General features: G+C 34.3%; 1 long non-coding RNA gene across 3 annotated transcripts in view; it reads left to right on the forward strand.

Moving 5' to 3' along the window:
* Positions 1-27,054, forward strand: part of LOC105092262 (uncharacterized) — a 333,225-nt gene that overhangs the window by 178,243 nt on the left and 127,928 nt on the right. Inside the window, exon 7 of one of the 3 annotated variants that reach the window (XR_010381307.1) lies at positions 362-479. The exons of the other annotated variants lie outside the window; for them this stretch is intronic. This is a non-coding gene — a long non-coding RNA (uncharacterized LOC105092262). Of the gene's footprint in view, positions 1-361; positions 480-27,054 lie in introns of those variants that run through there. 3 annotated transcript variants of the gene reach the window in all.

Here is a 27,054-nt window from a genome sequence, read left to right on the forward strand (position 1 = left end):
TGGTATTTCCAAATAATTGAGCCCACTTTATCTGGCATCACGGCACCTTCTACACTTTGATAAGAGGAGGTAAAATTTCCTGCATTTATTTCTCTCAAAAATGAAACTTTCTTGAGAATGGAGCTACAATTTAATTACTGGTGAGTATAAAATCTATTTCCTTTGTAATACATATAGCGTATTTGTGGTATTTGATGTTATATAGTATTTGGTTTGATATTCAGAAGTGTAAAATTGTCAAGGTTCAGTTTCAAAAAATGTGGACTTCTGTATTGTAAAAATATAACGTTTGGTTTACTGACAACCACTTTTAAGTATACACTTCATTAATGTTAATTATATTTACATTGTTGTGCAACAGATCTCTAGAACTTTTTCATCTTGAAAAACTGAAACTTGATACCCACTGAAGACTAACTCTCCCTCCCGCTACCACTGGTCCTTCACAGTTACCTTTCTGCTTTGTGTTTCTATGATTTTGATTACTTTAGATACTTTCTATGAGTAGAATCACATGGTATTTGTGCTTTCATGACTGGCTTGTTTTGCTTAGCATAATGACCTTGAGGTTCATACATGTTTTAGCATGTGACAGGATTTCATTTTATTTGAAGGCTATATAACATTCCATTATATGTGTTTACTGCATTTTATTTGTTCATTCATATATTGATGGATATTTGGGTAGCTTTTACCTCTTTGCTCTTATAAATAATGCTGCACTGAACAGGAGTGTTCAGATAGCTCTTATAGACCCTGCTTTGAGTTATTTTGGATATAAACCCAGAAGTAAAATTGCTAGGTGGCAGTTCTACTTTTAATTTTTTGAGGAACTTCTACACTATTTTCCATACTGGCTGCACCATTACATCCCCACCAACAGAGCACAAGGTTCCAATTTCTCCACATTTGTGTCAACACTCATTTCCTGCACTTTTGATAGTGGCTATCCTAATGGCTTTGAGATGCTATTTCATTGTGGTTGTGATTTGGATTTGTCTTATGACTAGTGATGATTATCTTTTCAAATTCTCTTAGCTGTTTATATTATCTCTAGAGAATCGTTTATTCATGCTATTTGCCCATTTTAATCAAGTTATCTGGTTTTGGTTGTTTTATAGATGGGTCTTATATATTTTGGATGAATAAGAATATTTTAGATGTTTTAAACACAAAAAATGGCTTTAAAAATTTTTGGTTAGGTTTAAGAAAAATATATTTAGGTTGAGTTTTCAAAACTTCAGTGTAGAACAGAGTCACAGTGGGAGCTAATGCTCTTCTTTGATTAAGAAAACTAGAAACCTGCCACTTCAAATGCCAGCTCTAGAGCCATGCTGTGCCATACCACAGGAAGCCACAGCAAGATCAGAAAACTTAAAAGCCTATTCTCAGAAAACCCCCATGATCAGGAAGCCACTGTTTCAAATGCAGCTTGCAGAAACACCTGCAAAAAAATCACTACACAATTCTCATTAATACTCATGGATCAAGTGACCACACATTAATATCTTTGTAATGTTGCCACAGAAAACCAGACACCCCTGTGATGGTCTTTGCTAGCAGAAACAAAAGAAACAGCAAAAATAACCCACACATCCCATTAGTCATGCCAGTGTTTTGGCAGTGTATCTGACTGGCAGAACCAAAATTACATCCAGAGCTGTAGCTGCAAGAGTTTCTGGAAAATGCAGAATTCTAGCCTCTGCAATATATGAAAACACTCCAGAAGTAAATTGAAATGGCTATTGAGCTCCAATCCCTTATATCTACCTCCAACTAAAATAATGGATTTTTTTTCTTTTTCCCCTTTGTTATTTTGGTAAGAGTGAGAGGATATGTTAAAAGCCTTTATTTATTAAAAATAATTCCAGCCCAATTTTCCTGAAATTCAAATCTGATTATGTCATTCTTATGCTCAGAACATTAGGACAGGTTAGTACAAAATAGGAATTATTTATTATAATTATGTTTTGTTTATTCTTTATTTGACACTTCACAGATATTCCTACTTGCTGGCTTTCATATTGGGCCTTTGGCAATGAAACAAGGGTGACTTTTGTGACCCTATTCTAAGTGATTTTAGCATATAAGTATATGCCAGCTGCAGGCAACTGTACTTTCATCATGAACCATGATAAAGTTAATCCAGGTTACAGGTGTTAGTCTGAGTATAGCATGAGGATATACTGGTAGAAGAATTACTTGCAGTATAAAAGAAGGAAGGAATTGGAGGTAGAAGTAGCTGGCTCCTGGGAACACTGAACTGTACAGTAAAATAAGAGCTGTTTTATACATGAATGAAGAGATAAGATAGCCTGACTATTAATTGTCCAGAAATCAAATATACAAAACCAATTTTAGTCTGTATGTAATATGTAGACATTTGTTAAAAAATTGTTTTCTCAAAAGGTGATATATTGGAATTGATACATTTCTTATCAATGAAAATGTTTGTTACACATTAGTGAAAATGTCACTCCATCTTAATCCTAAAATCCAGACTCTTTTGTCCAGGTAATTTAGTCAAATTTTAAAAAGTCAAATTTAAAGGTAGAAATACTGTTGGGGTAAGCTTAGGAACCAAGTTTTCACTTTAAATAAAATGAAAACTTAAAAACAATTATAATCCTGTTGTAAACTGTTAAAGAGAATTTCTTTTAAAATATCTCATGACAGGACTATTGAAGTTATTACAGTCTGATTATTAATCTGATTTGAGATGCTATTACAGATTAAAATCTGAGAGAAAAGCAGTTTTCAAGAGGAATTTCAATGTGTTCCAACATGCCCTTAGGAGTCATAAAAATATATCACATGAAAAGCATATCACACTTTTCTTTTTGAGGAACTATAGATTTTAATCAATCCCCAGTTACTAGTGAAGGTTATTCATTCATTGATTTACATATATTTGCTTAATGCCTACTGTGAGCCAGGCATGTAGTTGGAAGCATTCATTTGTAAAAAGAACTAAACAAGCAAAAAAAATCTTTCCACTGATGCTTGTATTCTAGTGGATGCAGATAGACAATAAACAAAATAAATAAGCATAATAAAATAATATATCACACTGTAAAAGTCAGTGTGCTTGGAGGAAATAATGGGGAGATCAGAGAGGAAAGGGAGGATAAAATCAAGTAGAGCCTTGTAAGCTGTCATAAGGATCTACTTATTCTTTTAAGTCTTTGGGTGCTCTAAAGAAAAAAAAAATAACATGATCTGGGAGATTATAAGGGACAAGAGTAAGAGTGGAGGGACAGGTTCAGATGCTTTTATAATAACCTTAGTGAGAAGTGGTATGGTGCCAGAACATGGAGGTGAAAAGAAGTAGAAGAATGGTGAGAGCTGTGCTTTTAAATACTCAAGAAGGGGGTGAGAATTAATGCACATGGTTTCAGCTAGAGGCAGGGATGTTTCATCTATAATAAAAGGAGAGAAGAGAGAGTATATATAGTTAGGTGATGCTGGGACTTATAGATGTTCTATTCTTAGGATTTTTTTTTTCTCAAAATGGTAGCAGACTCACCAGCTGTGAATGAGGAAAGTGAATATATCAGGGAAATACTATATGACTGCCATGCAATTCTACAGATTGTGTACTTGACATTGATAGTAATGCACTTAAAATGCAAAGAGGGAGCATACTTGTGTTATTCTCTGGCCATATTTAGTTATATACGTGTAGAATCAAGGGAGGCAGAGATTTGGATTTAACTAGGGTTGGTGTTTTGCCAAAGTGAGTACAAAATATAAAATGGTGACAAGAGAGAATATAGAGTATGGGGAAGGGAATATGGAAGGGAATAATTTTATTGATGGAATATGGAATCAAAACTTGGGCAGGAAATAATGATCATATAAGTTTGGTGAGGTATGGTAAAAATGGTAGTCAGATGAATAGATTGTAGGTCCTAGTAGGTGTGAAGGAATTATTGGGGTTCCAGTACTAAAGGGAGTGAGCTAAAGTTACAGTAACTAATAGGAAGTGGTATGCATGAAACTGATATTAGGAAGGAGTTGTGTTTGTTTATAATGACCAGATGCAGAGCACAAGCATGGAAGTGAAAGGCAGATACAGGGTGGAGGAAAAGTTCATAGGAGGAGGAGCTGAGAGGAGCCTAGAGAATGGGTTGTAAAAGGATACTATTTATAGATAATGAAATGACTAAGAAACATAATAAGGGTAGTGATGGAAGACATGGCAGTAAAGAGTAACTTAAATCTTTAAAAAATAGAAGTCACCTCTACGGGCAATGACTACAATTTTTCAATTGCCTGTGATTCAAAGATAAATGATTTTAAGTAAGGGAAGTAAGAAAGTGTCCCGGAAGAATGACACAGAAAAAAGAGGACACCAAAAACGGTACTGAGAGTGTGAGAGGGAAAAAAGGCATTACCACTGAACACCCTGCTAGGCAAGCAGCCACTCTTTTTTTCTTCTGTGAAGATGGACATACCCATGGGGATTGGCCGCCTCTATGCTAATGACTTTGAAGATAATTTGTATAATTTTTCCTCTGCTTGCATGGTTAAAGAAATGCGCTGGGCAGGAATAGATACTGGTGGGGTTTTAACATTTAGGATAGTTCTAATGCACCTCCCTCAAATTAACTCTATAAATAAGTTCTGAGCCACCTAGTTATTATCTGAAATTAAACATGTGGAGAATTATATTAAAGGTTCCTTCTTAGAAATGGCTTTCCTCACATGTTGTGCTAAGACTATAATATAACTTAATTAGAGAGCTTCACTACTGTCAGCAACTTTGTGTGTTGGAAACCAGCTATTTTAAACTCACAAATTTTCTCATTTAGCCATTGAATGGTCCTAGAGATAAGAAAGCTTTCTTTGCTACCATATTTCTCCCAAGCTGTCTTTGGAGATGGGATTGTTGCTCTCTTGGGAGAATGTTATACTTTAGCTCTGCTAATTACCAGGAAAGGGAATATTATATATGAGCAATCAATTTTCACTGAAGGCATAGATAAGGTAAAGGAGATTTGAGGTCATAAGAAGGTCTGTTTTCAAGTGCTTTATAATTTTTATACCCTTTTAAAATCTTAGTTATAGTCAGGCCATCTGCACTATGCTTAGAATGTTACCTTAACCATCTTTTTCTTTATAGTTACTTTATATGTAGCAGGAGTAGAAAAGTACTCGTTTTTTGAAGGTCAACATATAGCAAAAAATAAGAATTCACCTCATCAAAAAACAGGTTAGTAAAACTCCTCAGTTACATTGTCTATGTATTTTTTCATTTAGTTTTTCTGCAAAAGAAGGGTCTTAGTATTTTCATCACCTGAGTGGCCATAATATTTTATTAAAAAGACTTGTATTTCATTATCAAGAAGGATGCTAAAATTTTTTGAAGGTTTGGAATTCAAATTTCTAGGGCTACTTTAAAATTACCTTTTAAAACTCTATTCTTTCTCCTGAGTAAGTATAGTACCACTTCAAGTACATGCTAAAAAAATACAATGTATCAACCTTGAGAATAAACACTTCAAGTATATGCAGCTTCTCCTCAAAAGCAGCAATTTAGTGTCATGCAGGTCCATTTTATCCCTTTATTTATTTAGAGGTAAAAGTAAGAGTAGGAAAACACACTAGCTCTCTAGCAGTTCAAACTCTGGGATATTCAATTACTTGGTGGAAGCTGATCATTTGATTAGATACATCCTAGCACATCACAGAGGGTGGAAAGGTTCCTCCAGAGACAAAGGTGTTTTAGAGCAATTTCACTTCTAATTTTGTTTCCTGTAAGATTTTGTTTGTGTCTGACTTAAAATAGGATGTAATCTGCTAGAGAGAGAAAGAAATCAAAAGATTAACATCACCTTATTATCTCCTATGAAATGGGCCTGGGCTTAGGCTGATGTGATGAAAACTACTTATAGAATTTTTTTCTCTGTTATTTAAAAGGGAGATTGCCACTGGGTAGATAACGAGCAGATGTATTAATGTAGTGCGGTGTACCAGCATAACATCAGCTAATGTCTATAATACAAATGTTTAGCTTTATTGATATATACCTAAAGAAGATTCTAGAGTTTGTTCATTCTTGGATTGTGACCATTGTAAATTGTTTGATAACTGACATGCTAGGGCCTGCAATGAATGTTGGCCAAGTTTAACTGAATTATGAAAAAGAAAGATGTTTCTTTTACTTACTTCATCTTCAACATTAGAAAACAAAAAAAATGTAAATGCATTTTTGACTCACTGTAAAACTGATTCAGGTTATGTCCTTGTGGACTTACTTTTAGATATTGTTAATTTGAAAACCATATATTCTGACCTTTTTTGTGCCAATTAATTACAGATTTCTGTGGGGAAGTGCTTGGAAATAACCAGTATACTCCTGCATGGGTTATTGATGGTTATGTTTTTGAAGAGAAAGGGTCTTATTACTCTAAAAAATTGTTTAGGAACTAGAAAAATAGACAAATGAAATTTGTGGTACTCAATAATGTACAGCTTAATTCTTGTTTTCCATTTTGCCTTTAACATGTAGTCCGTGGGAAAGCATTTTTGTCTTGCTCTTGAACACAATCTCAGTCTTTGGCCTCAAAGTTTTAAAACTCACTTTTAGACAGTAATACATTCTGTAGTCATAGTCACTTAACAGAATCTTAATTTAAAAATTATAATTGCCAATCCTTTACAATAATCAAATTGCTTGCAATAGCCAGTTTTTCACTGCATTAGAAATATCTTCAAAATGTCAGTGACTGGCAAGGAAATTGGTTATTTCTTATTCTCGGATCTGTGGAGTAGATATAGTTCTGCTGAACTACTCTGGGTTCAACTGGTCTAAACTGTGTATGAGGCTCCAGCTCAGTTCAGATCTTTCTCACTAGTCTTCATCATTCTTCAACTAGCTACTACCAAAGCATTTTCTTCCCATGGTAAATAGAAGTACAAGAGATCAAAACAAACCCTGCAAACACATTATTTAAAGCCTCTGCTCTTTAATACTCACCAACATTTCATTGGCCACAGAAACTCACCTGGCCAAGCTCAACATCAGTGAGATGAAAAATTATACTCCTCCCAAAATGAGGTAGGTGTTGAGACATTGACAGAGTGGGAAAAAATAAATGTTGGAAAACTGTAATCTACCACAATGTCAAGTGTGATTTAACAGCAGTTCCTCTTCCATCCTCCAGCCTGGGTCATAGGCTGCAAGTTTACAGTGTGGATAGTAGATGTGGTCATTTTATTCTAATCTCTTTCCCACTCAACCCCACCCATCTCCAATAACCGTACTAACTCATTCATAGGTAGAGAGTGAGAGATCTTATGGGAAGGGGGACAGTTAAGGGAAGAGGTCAGTTAAATTTTTTACATGAATGATTATTGGCATAAGATGGCTTCTTGCTGTGTGTGCCTGGCTGATGTTTAGATGGAGGGAAATATTGTGGGATCTGTCCTTGGTACTGAACACATTCTCCTGGTGGTACTCTCCAGCTGATACTTTTGGAGCATAAGCAATACTTTTCCTTCAGATGATGGCTTCCCTATTCATCTCCTGTTTGTTTTTATGTTTTGTGTGTGCGTGTGTGAGAAACCCACTTCTCATAGTCTAGAGTCGTGGCACACTTTTTAGTCATTTCTCTTGGGCAGAGCTCTCTCCCGTGTGGAGTTTATTTGTTCTAAGGAAGCACTCATGCATATTTTGACATATCAGCGAAAGGTAGTCCAATTAATCCCTAAAGTAATCAATTACTTGTTTCTCTCCTGCCCGGGCAGCTCTCTAATCAATCTCTGTGACCTGCTTTTAATTCTTTATGAAAAGCAGAGGACATATTCCAAGCTTTCTGTAAAGAGCCTTAGAAAATTTGTCTTTCTGTAATTGATGTGAAAGAAGTAGTCTCCCTCTCCCATCCTTTTCCAAGAGATGAGGGAGGGTGATGGGACTCATAGAGGGCAGCAGTTGTCTTTCAAAAACTCTACTGACAAATTACTTCTTTTTTATTGTATAGTACTTTTTTTGTTGAAATACAGTTGATGTATAATATTATGTTAATTTCAGGTGTGCTACATAATGAGTTGACATTTGCATACATTATGAGACGATCATCACAATAAGTCTAGTAAGCATCTGACTCATATAAAGTTAATAGAATGTCATTATTGGCCTTATTCCTGATGCTGTGTATTACATCCTCATGACTTATTAATTACATCACTGGAGGTTTGTACCTCTTAATCCCCTACATCTATCGCACCGTCCCCTGCCTCCCTCCCTTCTGGCAACCACCTGTTTGTGCTCTGTATCCATGAGTCTGTTTCCATTGTGTTTTGATTGTTTGGCTTTTTAGATACCACATAAAAGTGAGATCATGTGGTATTTGTCTTTCTCTGACTTATCCCACTTTGCATGATTTCTCTAGTTCCATTCATGTTGTTGCAAATGGCAAGATTTCATTTTTGAGGGCTGAGTAGTACTTTATTATATATTATATACATCACATCTTCTTTATTCATTCATCTATCAATAGACAGGTTGCTTTCTTACCTTGGCTATTGAAAATAATGCTGCAATGGACATAGAGGAGTGTGTATCTTTTCAAATTAATGTTTTTGTTTTCGTTGAGTAAATACTTAGAAGTAAAATTTCTGGATCAAATGGAAGTTGTACTTTTAATTTTTTGAGAAACCTCCATACTGTTTTTCCATTGTGGCTGCACCAACTTACAATCCGACCGACAATTCATGAGGGTTTCATTTTCTCCACACCCTTGCCAACACTTGTTATTTGTTGTCTTTATGGTGATAGCCATTCTGACAGGTATGAGGTGATATCTCATTGTGGTTTTGATTTGCATTTCCCTGATGATTAGTGATGTTGAACATTTTTTTATGTGCCTGTTGGCTATTTGTGTGTCTTTTGGAAAAATGACTATTCATGCCCTCTGCTTTTTTAAAAACCGGGTTATTTGGGGTTTTATTGTTTTTTGATATTGATTTGTATGAGTTCTATCTATATTTTGAATATTAATCCTTTATTGTATATATCATTTATAAATACCTTCTCCCTTTTTGTTGGTGGCGCGTTCATTTTCTTGATAGTTTCCTTCATTGTGCGGAAGCTCTTTAGTTTGATGTAGTCCCATTTGTTTATTTTTGCTTTTGTTTTCCTTGCCTGAGAAAACATATTTTAAAATACTGCTAAGACCAATGTCAAAGAGTATACTGCCTTTGTTTTCCTCTAGGAGTTTTATGGATTCAAGTCTTACATTTGAATCTTTAATCCATGTTGAATTTATTTTTATATGGTGTGAGAAAGTAGTCTAGTTTGATTCTCTTTCATGTAGTTGCCCAGCTTTCCCAACACTATTTATTGAAAAGGCTGTTTGTTTTCCCCATTGTATACTCTTGCCTCCTTTGTCATAGATTAATTAACCATATAAGTGCATAAGTTTATTTCTGAGCTCTCTATTCTCTTTTGTTGATCTATGTGTCTTTGTGCCAAAACCATACTGTTTTGAATACTGGAGCTTTGTAGTTTGAAATCAGGGTGCATGATACTTCCATCTCTCTTCTTTCTTAAGATTATTTTGACAATTTGAGGTCTTTTGTGTTTCCATACAAATTTTAGGACATTTATTCTAGTTCTGTGAAAAATGCCATTGGTATTTTGATAGGGATTGCATTGAATCTATAGAATGCCTTGGGTAGTCATCTTAACAATATTAATTTTTCTAATCCATCAGCATGGTCTATCTTTCCATTGTGTTATCTTCAGTTTTTTTCATCAGTGTCTTATAGTTTTCAAGTACTGGTCTTTTACCTCCTAAGTTAGATTTTTTTCCTAGGTATTTTATTCTTTCTGATGCAATTGTAGATGAAACTGTTTTCTTAATTTCTCTTCCTGGTAGTTTGTTGTTAGTGTATAGAAACACAAAAGATTTCTGTATTTAATGTTGTAACCTGAAATATTAGTGAATTCATTTACTCTAAGTTTTTTGGTGGTGTGTATAGGATTTTCCATATAAATTATCATGTCATCTGCAAAAATTGACAGTGTTACTTCTTCTTTTCCAGTTTGGATTCCTTTTGTTTCTTTCTCTTGTTTTATTTATGTGACTAGAACTTTAAATACTATGTTGAGTAAAACTGGCAAGAGTGCACATTCTTATCTTGTTTCTAATCTTAGAGAAAATGCTTTTGGCTTTTCACCATTAAGCATGATGTGGTCTGAGGTTTGTCTTTTTTACGCCTTTATTATGTTGAGGTATCTTCCCTCTCTACCCACTTTGTTGACAGTTTTTAATATAAACAAATGTTGAATTTTGTCAAAAGCTTTTCTGTATCTATTGAGATGATTATATGATTTTTATTCTTCAATTTCTTAATGTGATGTATCGTGTTAACTGATGCTAACTGATTTGTAGATATTGAAACATCCTTTCATCCCTGGGATAAACCCCATTTGATCACTGCATATGATCCTTTTAATATACTGTTGAATTCAGTTCACTAACATTTTGTTGAGGGTTTGCATTTATGTTCTCAGTGATATTGGCTTGTAATTTTTGTTTTGTTTTGTCTTTGTCTCACTTTTGATATAAGGGTATTGGCTTCATAGTTTGAGTCCAGAAGTGTTCCATCCTATTCAACTTTTTGCAATAGTTTGTTGACAGCTTTTTTTTTTTTTTAAATTTACTGCTTCAGTTTTATTACTGGTAATTGATCTGTTCATATTTTATTTCTTCCTGATTCAGTCTTGGTTGTCCAATTTTTTGGCATGCAGTTGGTGGTAATCACTTAAGATCCTTTGTATTTCTGTGGTGTCGGTTGTAACTTCTCTTCCACTTCTGATTTTATATTTGAGTTCTTTCTTTTTTTTCTTGATGAGTCTGGCTAGGGCTTTGTCAATTTTGTTTAACTTTTCCAAGAATCAGCTCTTATCTCTATTGATATTTTCCACTTTTTGTCTCTATTTCGTTTATTTCTGCTCTGATCTTTATTTTCCTTTCCTTCTACTAAATTTAAATTTTCTTTTTCTTTTTCTAGTTCGTTTATGTATAAGTTTAGGGTATTTATTTGAGATTTTTCTTACTTCTTGAGGTAGCCTTGTAACACTATAAGCTATCCTCTGAGAATATATATCTGCATCTGTAGTATGTTTCTGTATCTGTTTCTCCACCAAACCTTGTTAAATCCTAGACTTTTTGGTTTTCCTCCAGACAGTGCAACAAAATGAATGTCTTTGCAAAGCCTAACAATGATTCTAAGTTCCCTATACTATGTTACAGCTGATCTTTAAGAGATTTAAATATCCTGTGAAAACATAAACTCTTCAAAAGCTTAAGTATTATCTCTTTTTGGTTCAATGTTTATTTTGTTTTTTAAATCAATTTTAAATATGCAAAAATTTTTAGTAGGTAAATGGCCAAAGGGCATAATTTAAAAAAAGGAATTCAAAGATTATGAAATAAATAGTAGTAGAATGTTTAATCTTACAATTTAAAAATACAAATCAAGATAAAAGATTTTTTTGTCAAATAACATTTTAAAAAATTTTTCATGAGAAAAGCAAAAGATTCACAGACACTAGTAAGAGAGAAACGTTCAAGTAATCACTCCTTCCTGGCATAAATTAAACCACAGTACCCTGCATTTTAACTATTTTTAAATTAGCCCCTGCTCTTTATTTTCTTATTTGCATGCCTAAAAGCTAAAGCACAATTGTTTCAATCTAATGATTTTAATAGTATTTTTACCTCACCATAAAACTTTGGCCTATATCAAGCATGAACATTTTTATTAAGGCTAACCCACTACTCCATATATCTACATGTGCTTAGAAAAAAAAAACAGCTAATCAACAAACCAGTCAACAACAACAAAATTCCATTATATTTTCATTTGCAGCGATTCCATTAACTATAGAAGATCCAAAAGTAATCAGACCCAGAAATGAATTTACAGTTAGTAAGAATAAGTTCATAGCTTGTGTATGGAAAGGTTTGGGATGAGGTGAAATTAAGTAAGATGGAATTGTGATACCTTACCTGAAGAAGATGTGTCCCAAGTCAAAAAGAACTGATTTAATTGTTGGTAATACAGGGGTCCAGTCTTCCTTCTGGCTTCTTTTAATTTTCTCCTCAGATTTAGCTGGTCTTTCAGTTTCCCATTGATGCTGCAATGTTCCTCATAAATCAGTTTTTCTTATGGCAGCCTGAATTAGCTCTGTGCTTCTATTACTGAGTCTCAGGAAATCACATGGTCTTATAGAGTCATAGAGTTAGTAAAGGGAAAGTTAAAAAAGTGGTATTCTAGTCTCAAACCACCCTCTATTTTTGATAAATATTTAATTCTCAACCATACAATAAAGAGTTGATCTCTTAGGTGAAGTAATTTCTACTTCTAAGACTGTATGGTTTTCTCAGTGTAGATTTCCTCAGTGGACAAATTAAACTCAATTTGAATAAAGCACATTATGATTATGCAATAATCTTCAATCTATCAAATACTTATTTGAGTATCTGATAGCCCAACCTGTTCCTAATACCTATATCTGTGTATAATACCTCTGTACTTTTCTGAAAAACATACTTTAGGTACAGCATTTTTAAAATATTTTTTCTATTTGATTTTATTCTCTTCCTGCATAATGAAAACTTCATTTTCATACTTTGAAAAGTAGCTTATGTGTTATGTAATTCAATTTCAGAACATTATTCACCATCATGTGACATAATCTATGGAGTGATTTTCTGAGGACAGCTCTCTGCTTGAATCTATCTGGTTGCCACATAATAAAAAATGCTGTTATTTTTCCTTTTGAATTTTGCAGCTCACATCTTCTCTCTGCACAATAATTCGTGGGTATATAAAAAAAAAAAACCTCCACACCTACAAAATAGCACAGCTTGGGCTGCTCTGAATTCATGATTGAACTGAAGAAACTGTGCTCTAAGAAATATATTTGTATACATTGTTATTAAGATTTGGGTTTTGAAATAATTTGCCAACTAATCTCAGACAGGATCCTATCATTGATTTTGCAAATGGTTCTGATCAAAAGTGCTGGGATTTATGAAAAATGCTTTTTTGGTGTTCTGTGTAAGTTCTTATGTATAAAAAGAACATACATATTTTCAAGAGAAACAAGCAAATCATTTGAGGCAAAATGATTTTTTTTCCAAGCAGAAAATTAAAAAGTTCAGAAAAGAACATGTTTTGTCAGAGCCCTTGAAAATAATGGTTGGTTTTTAAAATGTTGAGGTGGTAACATACATTGACCTAAATATAGCAATGTAATTAAGGGAAAGAATTATACATATAAATGTGGTGAATTAATAAGCAGAGAAGTGTTTAGACTATAAAATTTGTTCTTTTGCTTAAGATTGAATTTACCAGCATCATCATCCCACCATTGGTGAAGAACTTTTTTTTTTTTTTTGCATAGGAATCAGGATGCCAAATTATTACATCTAATGTATTACATAAGCTATCCTTGTGGTTGAATATTCATAATTCAGCTTATATATTTCTGGAAGAAGAGATCACAGTACAAAGACAGCTAAGTCCTACCTATTGACAGTCTAATGAATAAACACACATAAACACATACATGCACACGCACACACACATGCATTCACAAACTCAAAATTCAAATAGGAAAGAAAAACTCATGTAAGGTTTCATTGCATTTTTTAAAAATTCTGTGAAACAAATAAGCCAAACAATTGTATATAACAACTGCTTATACAAATATACATGTATGTACACACACACACACATACATACACATACACATATTCATGATAGAAGGGCATAAATACTTGAGGAAAATAATCAGGTCCATTGAATATAGATCATAAAGCCTGACTGAGGAACCAAAAGAAGAACTGAATGAAGAATGAGCGTTAAACAGACGTTGCCAGAAAGCCAAGGCTGAAATACCAGCTCTTAAAGGATGTGTTAAAATTTCATAACTAGAGGGCCTCATATTTGCAGATTTGGGTGACTGGAATCTAGAGGACTATAGGTTGAAACTCGTTCTTAAACTGCCACTGATTAGCTGTGTCATATTTGTAGTTATTTAGCTTGCATGGACCTCAATTTCCCCATCTGAAAATGAGACAATGTGAGTGGAGGATGTCTTAAATTCTTTCAATCCTAAATTGCAATAATTATTATATATCTAGGTTATGCATGATCTTTATCCCCTTTTCTTCTGTCTGTAAAATGATTTATTTTCATTTTTATTGTTGAAATCCTGCTGATTCTCAAGTGAGCTGTATGCCTTAGTATGTTCATTACAAGGGTATACATTTTAAGGAATAACTGAAAAGAAACTAAATAACCAATTAAAAAATAGCTAAATTTTGGTTAATCAACTCTGGAATATTATGCAGTCATTTAACTTAAAATTGTAAATAAAACTTTTAATAACCATGAAGTTTTTAAAAAGTAGAATAAAAAGTTGAATGTATATTTCAACTGCAGTTATATAAATGGTATAAACACATAAAGAGAGTAAAATGAAAAAAAGCCAAATTAATTTTTTTGAAGTACTAGGACTATAGGTGATTTTTATTTCTTTTGATATTTATTAATGCGATACTTAAGCAATAATGCTGGTAATGATGACAATTTAAAAGTGTTATCCATATCTTAAGACCTAGCTTAAATGCTTCCTCCTGAATAAAAATAAATTTTCTCATTTGTTTCTACTGCACACTCTACATCTTACAGTATTTATTAATTTAAACTTTATTATATATATTTTTTCTATATCAGTATCCCTTATAGATTATAGACTCTTTGAGGGAAAGAACATGTTGTCAACCTCTATAGTTGTCTGTAATCTATAACTCTATGCCTTGTAGATACTTTGTGCTCAGTAAGTTTGTTCAATTCAGTTCAATTTAATTAGCTAGACTGCACATCATGGAATAAAGCAGAGTTGAACTGATTAATATACTCAATATATATTTATTGAGAGTCAGGTTCTACTTGAGGAGCTGGGGATACCACAGTAAAAATATAAACAAAGTTTATGTAAAACTGTATAAAACATAACTTTTCAGTGTGTTACACCTAACAACGGGAAGGTTTTGTGGCTGCAGAAGAGAAAGAAACAGAGAGGTAGGACATAAGGTTTGAGGAGAGAGGCAAGGCCAGAGCATATAAGGCCTTCAATGTACCTGGGAAGGAGTCTGGATTTTTATTCTGGGTAACATGGGAGGCCGCTGGGAGATTTTAGGCAGGGAAGTGCCGTGAATTTACTGGAATTTAAAAAAAATTTGTTGTTGGGAGCTATGCTTAAACGGGACAACATTGAAAGAAGGAAGACGAGTTATAAGGTCGCAAGGGATTTGGACTGAACATGGTGGCATAAATTTTGATGGCAACTATGTTATAGATGGTCTCTGCCAGATAAGTCAGGTCTCTTCTTTAAGGTTGTATACACTGCTCATCTTGGTCACTCAGAGCCTTCATATCCAGTTAAGGTCCTAAAGTAGTCTGGTTGCTGTGTCTGTGTGTTACATTAATCTTAACCATTACTCAATCTCTGCTAAATCCCTATATAATCCCAATTCTTACTATGTCCAGAATTGGCTTTTTTCTTCTTTTTTTTTCAGATAAGACATAATTCCCACTTTAATTTTCTATGTACTAGTTCTTAGGGGAAACATGTATATAGTACAGGAATTGTTTCAATTTGCAAAAGAGTAACTGAATTAAAGAATTTAATTTACCAAACAGCACAAAAAGCGTAGGCAGAGAGAAGTGAAATATTTATTTTCCATCTACCATTGATACTATGCAGTATATAAGACAGTTGTATATTTACCACATTTAATCTGCACAAATCCCCCATGAGGTAATAGTTGTTTTCCTTAATTAACAGATGAAAAACAATAATTTAACTGATTTTCGATAATGCTCAGCTATTAAATTTTAGAGTGAGGATTTACACTCAGGTTAGTTTAATTTTTAAGCTTCAGCCTGCCATCAAAGCTACCTACTACAAATTCATCACTCAAATTTGGATGTTCTTTTAAATTTTGTAGTTTAAGATTTAGTCTTTTGCACTTTTTATAAACAAAATGCAACTTCTTTATGAGGATTCAAGTAGTGATTCTTTGGTTTCCTGTGAATTTGTAGGATTCAAATATTTTAGTACCCAAGTGCAAATTATTCCAAATCATAGAGGTGGAACATAAATGTAAATGTAACTTGTTACTTATATTTTTATGTGTTTGTGTGGTTTGTGTGCATGTGTGTGTGAAGGATATACTACAGTTAGTCTACGTCATTAACTGTTGAACTTTCATATAGTAATTTAGTTGGTGATTTTTTGTTTTGGCTGCTGGCATAGTGGGTCAACATAAATACAAACATTGATATGTGGAATAAATTGCTTGTCAGCTCTCCTGTGTTTGAATCGTCATAACTTACACACAATGGCTGTTAGCAAGATTGTTAATAATGTCTACAAACTTACTGTACTTTTTGGGCTTTCAGATTAGGTATCCTCTTAGAATCTGTAAGGACTGAAGAATGTATAGGTGTTCATACTCAGGTTTATTTATTCCAAAATGTATTTGAAAGTACATGGGTTAGAGAAAATCCATTTGGTAAATTTACCTTAATTCTCCATTTCCTAGCTATATTGATTTTTTTTTTCTCTCACACTTTTTGTCATTGACTATTTTCTAAAACTTAGGTAATGACAATATGCTGCTAATTTCCCAATTTTCCAACAACCACAGAATCAAATTAGAAGACCCATAAAAACTCTCCAAGCTATAATTGAACATTTGGAATTCATGAAATGAAATTCTGGATGTCTCAATAAATCTGGTGTACATGCAGTCTGCCTTTCAATGACTTTTAAAGTGAGTCTGGGCATTGTTCACATGATACAATATTGTTGTCAATAGGGCAGTATGGTTTCAAGACAAACAGATTAATGAATCAGACATCATCTTGTGCTTGTCCTCTATGTAGAAATTTTATGTAGGAATAACAAAATACTATTCCTGTGAAAATATTGTCAGTTTACTTAAAATCAAACAAATTTTCCTTCCTTAAAAGATTTAACGACCCAGAAATACGTAAAATCACAATTGTTCAATAATACATAGTATTTTAATTCTATTTTATGTGAAGGGTCTGATATATTTGTCTCTTGGAATTATTGAATAAAATGACATCTGTGTGATTATGTTTGAATCAACTATTACTATAGTATCTTCTATGAGGAAACCCAAGAAATGAGGCTCATAAATTATAAAATCAGTCTTAATAAGATGCTACAAGAATTTATGTGACTAAAATCTTTTGATCCAATGTTCTTCTTCATATGCTTACCAAAATTCCATAATATTTCAAGGAAGTATCTAATGAAAGACAAACACAGCATTTAAGACCACCTCCCTTTCACTGTATTTGTCAACTATGATGCTCATAGTTGATTCAAAGATGAACAGTCATCTGGATCAAGATGGCAAAGTAGAGGGATGTGGAGCTCATCTCCTCCCAAGTACATCAGAAATACGTCAACATGTGAAACAGTTCTCACAGAATACCTGCTAAAAGCTGGCAGGAGATCTCATAAAACCAAAATTACAAGAAAAATCTCCATATGACGAGGTAGGACAAAAGAGAAAAGAAGGGCTTAGGATGGACCTGCACCCCTGAGAGGGAGCTGTGAAAGAGGAAAGATTCTCTCATCCTAGGAAGCCCCTTCAGTGGGGAAATCAGCTAGGACAGAAAGGGAGCTTCACAGGCTCAGGAGAGTGCGGGAACCAGTATGTAGCAGGCAGAACAGAGAGAGGTCCGGGCCAACTTGCTGCATTGCCCAACCTGAGATGCTCATCTGCTAGTGTGAGCGGGGGCTGGGTGCTGAAACTCGGGCTTCAGAGGACAGATCGGGGAGAGGACAGGGGTTGGCTGTGTGGAGACAGCAGACTCCAGGATGCAACTGGGAGTATGCACAGGAAGGAGCCTTGATCTGCGTTGAAGCCCCATTGTTAACATACATACTTGAAGGGAGGGGTGAAGCCCACCCTAGCAGCTTCATTCTAGGCATGCTCACAGCAGGCTTCTATGAGTTCTGGGAGTGTGCAAGCACTGGCAGGTTGCCCTCAAGCAGAGGTGAAGCTGAAATCCAAGCCAGTCACCAGGGGCCTCGTGACTTTGGAAGCAGGGCTGAAATCTGAGTGTCCTAGCAGCTGTGCATTTCATGTATTTACCCGCTGCAGGCAGTGGGGCATCCTAGTGGCTTCCTGGTGCTTCCATGGCTGGGGCAGGTACAGTTGCCAGCTCTGCAGGCATGCACACACAGAGTGGGGCCGGGGTATGAGCTAACTCAGTAGCTACTACAGTGGGTTGAGTGCCTGACCTCAGTGATTCTGTGCCATCAGATCTGTGCTAATGGCTTTGTGAGCACAGTGACTGAAGGACATCCAGGTCGATTGCCTGAATTCCCACAGTTGAGATGGGGCTGAGGGCAGTACCAAAAATAAGGTACTTTGTGAGCCCACCCGGGGGGTGACAGGTGACACCATAGAGCACACTTTGCAGTGGATGGCTCCTGCACAGCTCTTCTCACAGTGGGAGGACTCTAGTCCCGCCCACCCCACATCACAGTTGAGAGACAGATGGGGGGGGGTGTTGACTCCAACAACTGGGAGCATACACTGCCCGCAACAGAGCTGTGACAACCACAGAGCAAAAAAAAGAGACCCTGCTCATCACCCAGTGCAGGCTCTGGTCATCACACCAATCACGTCCCCTACCATGGGGGTAATGGCCAGCACACACTGAGGAAAGAAGTTGCAGGCATCCACACTAACAACAAAAATATTACGCTCACAGAGGCTGCATAGGGACACTTCCACATAAAAATAGCTCTTCAAGACCACAGTAGATAACTGCTTTTACTAAACTCATAGAGTTAGAGAAATATAAGAAAATGAAAAAGCAGAGGAATTACTCCCAATTAAAAGATCAAGAGAATTTCCTTGAAGAAACAATGAACAGACAACTCCAGTCTACCAGAAAGCCCAGAAATAGACCCTTGCAAACCTATGGTCAATCAATCTTTGACAAAGGAGGCCAGCAAATATAATGGAGAAAAGACAATCTCTTCAGCAAGTGGTGCTGGGAAAGTTGGACAGCAGCATGTAAATCGGTGAAGTTAGAACATTCCCTCACACCGTACACAAAAATAAATTCAAAATCGCTTAAAGACTTAAATAGAAGACATAACACTATGAAACTCCTAGAAGAGAACGTAGGCAAAACATTCTTTGACATCGAGTTGTACCAGTGTTTTCTTAGGTCAGTCTCCCGAGACAATAAAAATAAAAGCAAAAATAAATGGGATCTAATCAAACTTATAAGCTTTTGTACAGCAAAGGATACCATGAACAAAATGCAAAGACAGCCTACAACCGAGAGAAAATACTTGCAAACAACGCAGCCAGCAAGGGCTTGATTTCCACCCAGACCACATGACTCCAGAGAAGTTAATCTTAGTCACAATGCCGTGGTACATTGGAAATGCATGTTTAGAAACAGACTGTATGGTTATGAAATCACAAGTATTTATTTCTAATGTATTTTCCTAAAGTCATTACTTTGTATGACTTTGTGACATATTTTCCTACTCTAGATCCCTTTTTCTAAGCTTCCGTGCATTTTCCTTCTTTTCTTATGTGTATAGCATTGTTTTTCTTCCATGATTATTAATTGCATATATCCTATACTGTACGCCATACTTTCTTATGTAGTTTTAAGACTTCCTACACCTAATGATGGTACTGTTTCTTTGCTCCTGATGCAAAGAAAATATATTCATTGATTTCCCCAAAAATATCACTACAGAATATTCTGTTTCAGGCACTGTGCAAGGCACTGTGGTCATAATAATGGGAAAAGAATTAGAGCCTTTGTATTTAGATAGGTTCCAGCTTATTTAAGGAGAAAGACATTAATGAAATCACTATTATATTGATGACTATGTAAGTACAACTGATCAGAGCTCCACAGATGAAGACTAAGTATGAAGACTGAGACAGCATACAGAAGAGGACCAAACCAATGTGTAAAAATGGAGGGGAGATGTAAAATGTTGAGAAAATATCTGGAGCAAAGTTTTCATGGGAGAAGGAAGAATGGCATGAAATGAGATCTGAGAGAAGGTTTGATAATGCGCCCAATGTCTTAGCTTAGTCAGAATGCCAAGACTCACTTCCACACTTCTAAATATTGTTGGGTCCGGTTATGGGTTGAGTTGTTTTATACACACACACATACATACATATAAAATTCCTAACCCCAGTACTTCAGAATGTGACCTTGTTTGGAAAGAGTTGTTGCAGATGTAATTAATTAAGTTAGATGCTGCCATCCTGGAGTGGGGAGGGCTCTTTACCCAGTGCCACTGTTGTCCTTATGAGGAGACAGCCATGTGAAGACACGGAGATTTAGGAAGAAGGCTACGTGATAAGACAGACAGAGACTGGAGGTATGCAGCGCTAAGCCAAAGAATATGAAAGATTGTCAGCAAAACATTAGACGCTTGGGAGAGGTAAAGAAGGATTTTTCTACAGGTTTCAGAGGAGTGTGACCCTACCGACATCTTGATTTCAGACTTCCAGCTCCAGAACTGTGAAACAATAAATTTCTGTTGTTTTAAGTTTAATTCAATTTTTGATGTTTTGTTCAGCAGCCCTAGGAAACTAATATATTCCCTTCAACTACAATCTAGAATATGAGCTTCTATTTTTTTCTAATAAAGTGTGATTAAGCTTAAACCCTAGGATTAAGTCTAAGGTATGAAAATTTTAGAACTTAGTATCAAATGGGGAAATGGAAGTTCCCTTTCTAAAAATGCAAATTGAAAAGGTGAAAGTGATAAATCAGAACAACAGTGTAAAAATTTGGAATTAGCATTTTTGTTTCTTTATGTGTATGTGTGCATGTGTGTGCTTGTGCGTGTGTGTATGCTCCATTAAATATGAAAGAGAAAAATATAGATAAATTCCTTCAAAGTATTGTTAGCACATCAAATTTCGTTGCATAATGGACATTGCTTGCAATAATTTTCATTTATCAAGTGAAACCCAGTGATTACAAAATCAATCATTTGAAAAACAGCATAAGCAGGAACAAGAAAATAAAGGAACCAACCACAAAGATAATTTTTAATTGTTCTCATTCAAAACTGCATGTACTTTTCAAAACATTGCTCTCATTTCTGGGAGACTAATTACAAATTGTATCAGAGTACATCTAACTGCAAGTTCCACTCCTCCTAGCAGATTGTTGTTGGTATGAGGACATCAGAGAGTGGGGGGGAAACTGCCTGCACCAATGACATAGTTTCTTTATAAGAGTCAAAGATAGAATCAGAGGATAGGTAATTTCTAGTGAATGTGATCATGCAGGGTGCACGTGGCCACATTATTTACACACACACACACCCCGTTTTCTTTTTTCTGTTAAGCACAGGGATCTTAACAAGAGAGTGATGCGCGTCAATATTTCCATATTACTTTAGAAAGTTATGTGTCATAACTTTTGGTAATTAAAATAATTTAGTGATGACCTTGTTATAGCAATTACTTAAAAAGATAAACTATAGATCCCACTTTTCTCCAATTCCCTCAAAACTTGTAACAAGAAAATTTCATATTGATTGTATAATAAAAATTATTTATAAAAACAAATTGCAAAATAGAAGTAAATATGTCATCTTACATTTAAAAATTTGGTCTTAGTATTCTGGATTACATGCCAACATTCTGAACAGTTTTTAAAAGTAACTTCAAAAATAAAAGATAAGTTTATTATTCATTCATTTAGTGCCAGGCACTGAGAATAGATTTTGTATTAGTATACTTTGTTTGATACATGAAGTTTCTTTTTAAAATTATTTTAAAGGTAAATATGCTTTGCTAAGTGGCTTTTGTCTTCCAGGCACATGCAGTCTCACTAGGCCTTTCTCTAAAGTGCCTGTAGACAGGAAAAAAAACAAAAAATATGCACATTATTGAAAATTAAGATTACCAGTTAACCCTACATCCTATTAGAAATATCCCTCTACTCTTAAATCAGTGGTGGTTCATTAAAAAAAACAAAAGTAATAAAACAACAAACAACTACCAGGCTTCAGTTTATATAGTCTGTGCCCTAGTCGTGAAATGGATATAACCTGTTAAAAATGTATTATCTCTCCCCTAAAAGTTGGGAAATCCTAAGCTAAGTCATACTCTAAAAGACTTCCAACAATGATTGAAAGTAAGGGAATGTGTTTGGGGAACACAGGAAAAACCAAAAGACAGTACAAGAATGTAATGGGGATGATTAAATTTTTTCTGATAGTACATCAATGCTCTTTCTGGTATCTGTTTTGTACTCCCAAGCTATTCTCTTTCCAGTATTTTCTGCGAAACAATTCACAATTCAAACACAATTTACCACAATGCAAACATTCCCAAGATTACATGAAATTAAAAGCTGATTGAAGAAGTATATCTAAAACTCAGAATTATGTGGGAAAATTTTCTGTCAAGGCAAAAGAAAAATTTCTCTTATTTTTAAACAAAATTGTCTACATTTAGGGTGTACAACATGACGATTTGATATATACACAGTGAAATGATTACTACAATCAAGCTAATTAACATATTTCCTCACAAGGCGACCACTTTGATTGTGAGATGAGTGCACCTGAAATCTGCTCTCAGCATTTTCCAGTGTTCAGTACACTATTAAGTATAGTCATCCCGTCTGCTGCATTCGATCTCTAGCCTCATCCATCTCACATAACTGGAAATTCTTACCCTTTGACTGACATCTCCCCTTGTCCTCTCACCTCCAGGCCCTGGTAAAGACCATTCTGTTCTCTACTTCTATGAGTTTGATTTTTTTTTATTTAAAGATTCCATTCATTAAAAGTGATATCATGCAGTATTTGTCTCCCTCTTTCTGGCTTATTTCATTTGCATAATGTCTTCTGGTTTCATCCATGTTGTTGCAAATGGCAGGATTTCATGGCAGAATATTTTACTGGGTGTATATATATATATATATATATATACACACGCATATATACCACATTTTATTTAACACATTTTCTTTATCCATTCATTGGTCAGTAGACAGGTTGTTTGCCTAACTTGGCTATTGAAAATAGACTGCGATGAACTTGGGAGTGCTAATATCTCTTCAAGATAGTGATTTTATTTCCTTTGGATAAATACCAAGAAGTAGAATTGCTGGATCACATGGTGATTCTACTTTTAATTTATTGAGGAACTTCCGTAGTGTTTTCCATAGTGGCTATACCAATTTAGATTCCCACCAAAAATGCACAAATGTTTTGATTAATATATCTTTGTAGTATATTTTCAAATCGGTAATGTGCTGTCTCGAACTTTGTGTGTGTGTTTTTCTCCTCAAGATTGCTTTTGCTATTTGTGGTTTTTCGAGGTTCCATTTGAATTTTAGGGTTGTTTATTCTGTTTCCGTGAAAAATGCCAGAATTTTGATAGGGATTGCATTTAATTCATATATTGCTTTGGGCAATATGGTCATTTTAACAATATTAATTCTTAAAATTCATGGGCACAGAGTGTCTTTCCATTTATCTGTAATCCCTTCGATTTTTTTTGTTAATGTTTTATCGTTTTCAATAGACAGTTTTCACCTCCTTGTTTAAATTTATTTCTAGATATTTTACTCTTTTTGATACAATTGTAAATGAGATTGTTTTTGTTAATTCTCTTTCTCATAGGTTATTATTAATGTATAGAAATGCATTAGATTTTTGTGTATTGATTTTGTAACCTGCAAATTTACTGGATCTGTTTATTAGTCCTAACAGTCTTATGATGATATCGTTAGGGTTTTCTATATATAATATTGCCATCTGCAAGTAGTGACAGGTTTGCTTCTTCCTTTCCAATTTGAATGACTTTTACTTGTTTTTCTTGCCTATATGCTCTGGCTGGGACTTTCAATACTATGTTGAATAAAAGTAGTGAGTGGGCATCCTTATTCCTGATATTAGAAGAAAAGCTTTAGAAGCTTAGAAGAAAATTTTTCACTATTATAAGGTTAGCTGTGGGCTTGTCATATATAGTCATTCTTATGTTGCGGTACATTACCTCTATGCCCACTTTATTGACAGTTTTTTATTATAAATGGATCTTGAATTTTGTCAGTTTTTTTCATCTATTGAGATGTTCATATAATTTTTATCTTTCATTTTTTAATGTGTATCACATTGATTTGTGGATATTGAATGATCCTTGCATCTCTGGAATAAATCCCACTTGATTATCGTGTATAAATCCTTTAGTGTATTGTTAATTCAATTTGCTAATATTTTGTTGATATTTTTTGCACCTGTGTTCATCTGGGATATTCATCTGTCATTTTCTTTTCTCGTGGCCTCCGTATCTCGTTTTGGTTATTGGGGTAATACTGGCCTTGTAAAATAAGTTTGGAATGTTCTCTCCTCTTACCCTTTTTGGAGGAGTTGGAGAAGCGTTGGTGTTAATTCTTTGAATTCTTGGTAGAATTCACCAATGAAATTATCTGGTCCTGGACTTTTATTTGTTCAAGGTTTTAGATTATTGATTCAGTCTCCTTGATAGTAATTGGTCTGTTCAGATTTAGTATTTCTTCATGATTCAGTCTGAAGATTGTATGTTTCTATGATTTATTCATTTATCAAGGTTGTCTAATTTGTTGGTATACAGTTATTCATAGTAGTCTCCTACAATTCTTTGTATTTCTGTGGCATCTGTTGTAACATTTTCTCTTTTATTTCTGATTTTATTTGAGTTCCCTCTCTTTTTTTCTTCATGAGTTTAGCTGAAGTTTTGTCAAAGTTGTTTACCTTTTTCAGAGAACCATCTCAGTTCTACTGGTCTTTTCTATTGCCTTTTTTAGCCTCTATTTCATTTATTTCTGCTCTCATATTTATTTCCTTCCTATTACTAGTTTTGGGCTTCATCTGTCCTTTTTCTAGTTTCTTGAGTATAAAGTTAGGGTTTTTATTTTAGAATTTTCTGATTTCCTGAGGTAGCATTTTTGCTATGAACTTCTCTCTTGGAACAACTTTTGCTTCATCCCATGAATTTTGCTATATTATATCTCCATTTTCAGTGTCTCAGTGTTCTTAATTTTTTTTGACCCATTAATTGCTTAATAGCATCTTGTTTAATCTACACATATTTATACATTTGGAACTTTTCTTCATGTAATTTCTGGTTTCATATCATTGTGGTTGGGAAGGATGCTTGATATGATTTCAGTTCTCTTAAATTTACTGACTTGTTTTGTGACCTAATATATGTCTTGGAAACTGCTCCATGTGTACTGGAGAAGAATGTGTATTTGGTTGCTTTGGGATGGAATGATCTGTAAATATGTGATAAGTCCATCTGGTCTAATGTGTTGTTGAAGGTCAATGTTTCCTTATTGATTTTCTGTCTGGATGGTCTACCACTGATACAAGTGGGATATTAAAATCCCCTATTACTATTGTATTGCTGTATATTTCTCCCTTCAGGTCTGTTAGTATTTGCTTTATATCTTTAGGCTCTCCTATCTTGTGTGCAAAAATATTTACAGATGTTTTATCTTCTTGTTAGATTGATCATCCTTATCATTATGTCATGTCTTTGTTTTAGTCTTTTTTGTGTGTGATTGATAGAAACAGAGCTACTCCAGCTTGCTTTTGGCTTCCATTTACATGGAATATCTTTTTCTATTCCTTCACTTTCAGTTTGTGTATGTCCTTACATCTAAAGTGAATCTCTCGTAGGAAACATACAGATCAGTTGTGTTTTTTGGTTTTTTGGTTTTATTTTTAATCCATTCAGCCACTCTCTTTCTTTTGATTTAGCCACTAAATGAAGAATTTAGTCCATTTTCATTTAAAGTAATCACTAACAGGTATGTGCTTAATGCTATTTTGTTCATTGTTTTCTGGCTATTTTTGTAGTTCTTTTTTCCGTGGTTCTTCTCTTGCTCTCTTCCTTTGGTTTGATGACACCGATGATAGTGATATGCTTATATTACTTCCCTTTATTTTTGTATTTACTATAGGTTTTCCTTTGTGATTACCATGAGGCTTATATGTAACAACCTATAACAGTATATTTTAAGTTGATAACAACTTAATTTTGATCCCTTTTAAAGCCCAACAACATTACCAACCCCACATTTTGTGTTCTTGATGTCACATTTTACATCTTTTTATCTTGTATATACTTTAACAATTTATTGTTATAATAATTATTTTTACCACTTTTAACCTTCATACTAGCTTCGTAAGTGATTCATACACTATCTACTATATATACTTCTGTGTAAAAAAGCTCTATGTTTAACTTCTCCTACATTTTTTGTTATTGTCATCACAATTCACATCTTTTCTATATGGTGTATCCATTTAACACATTATTGTAGCTATAGTTATTTTAATGTTTGTCTTTTAACTTTTATGCCAGAGTTAAAATTGATTTACATAGCACCATTACAGTATTAGGGTATTCTGAATTTGTCTATGTTCTTAGCTCTACAGTGAGTTTTTACCTCCATGTATTTTCATATTGTTAGTATCCTTTCATTCTAGCTTGAAATCATTTTAGTGCTTCTTGTAAGGCAGGACTAATGGTGATAAACTCCCAAAGCTTTTTTTTTTTTCATTTGGTCTGAGAAAATCTTTATCTCTTTCATTTCGAAAGGACAGTTTTACTCAGTTTACTCAGTAAAGTATTATTGTCTGGCAGTTGTTTCTTTCTGTATTTAGAGTGTATCATTCTGCTTTCTCCTGGTTTGCTAGATTTCTGCTGAGAATTCTGCTGTTAGTATTATGGAGTTTTCCTTGTATGTGAGAATTTCCTTTCTCTTACTGCTTTTAAAATGTATGCTTGTCTTTGATTTTAAACAGTTTTATTATAATGTATCTTAGAGAAGATCTTTCTGAGTTGAGACATTTTGGAGACCTATGACCTTCATGAGCTTGTATGTCTTAATTTCTCCCCCAATTTATGACGT

Source organism: Camelus dromedarius, chromosome 6, assembly GCF_036321535.1.
Source record: "Camelus dromedarius isolate mCamDro1 chromosome 6, mCamDro1.pat, whole genome shotgun sequence".
NCBI classification, from domain to species: domain Eukaryota; kingdom Metazoa; phylum Chordata; class Mammalia; order Artiodactyla; family Camelidae; genus Camelus; species Camelus dromedarius.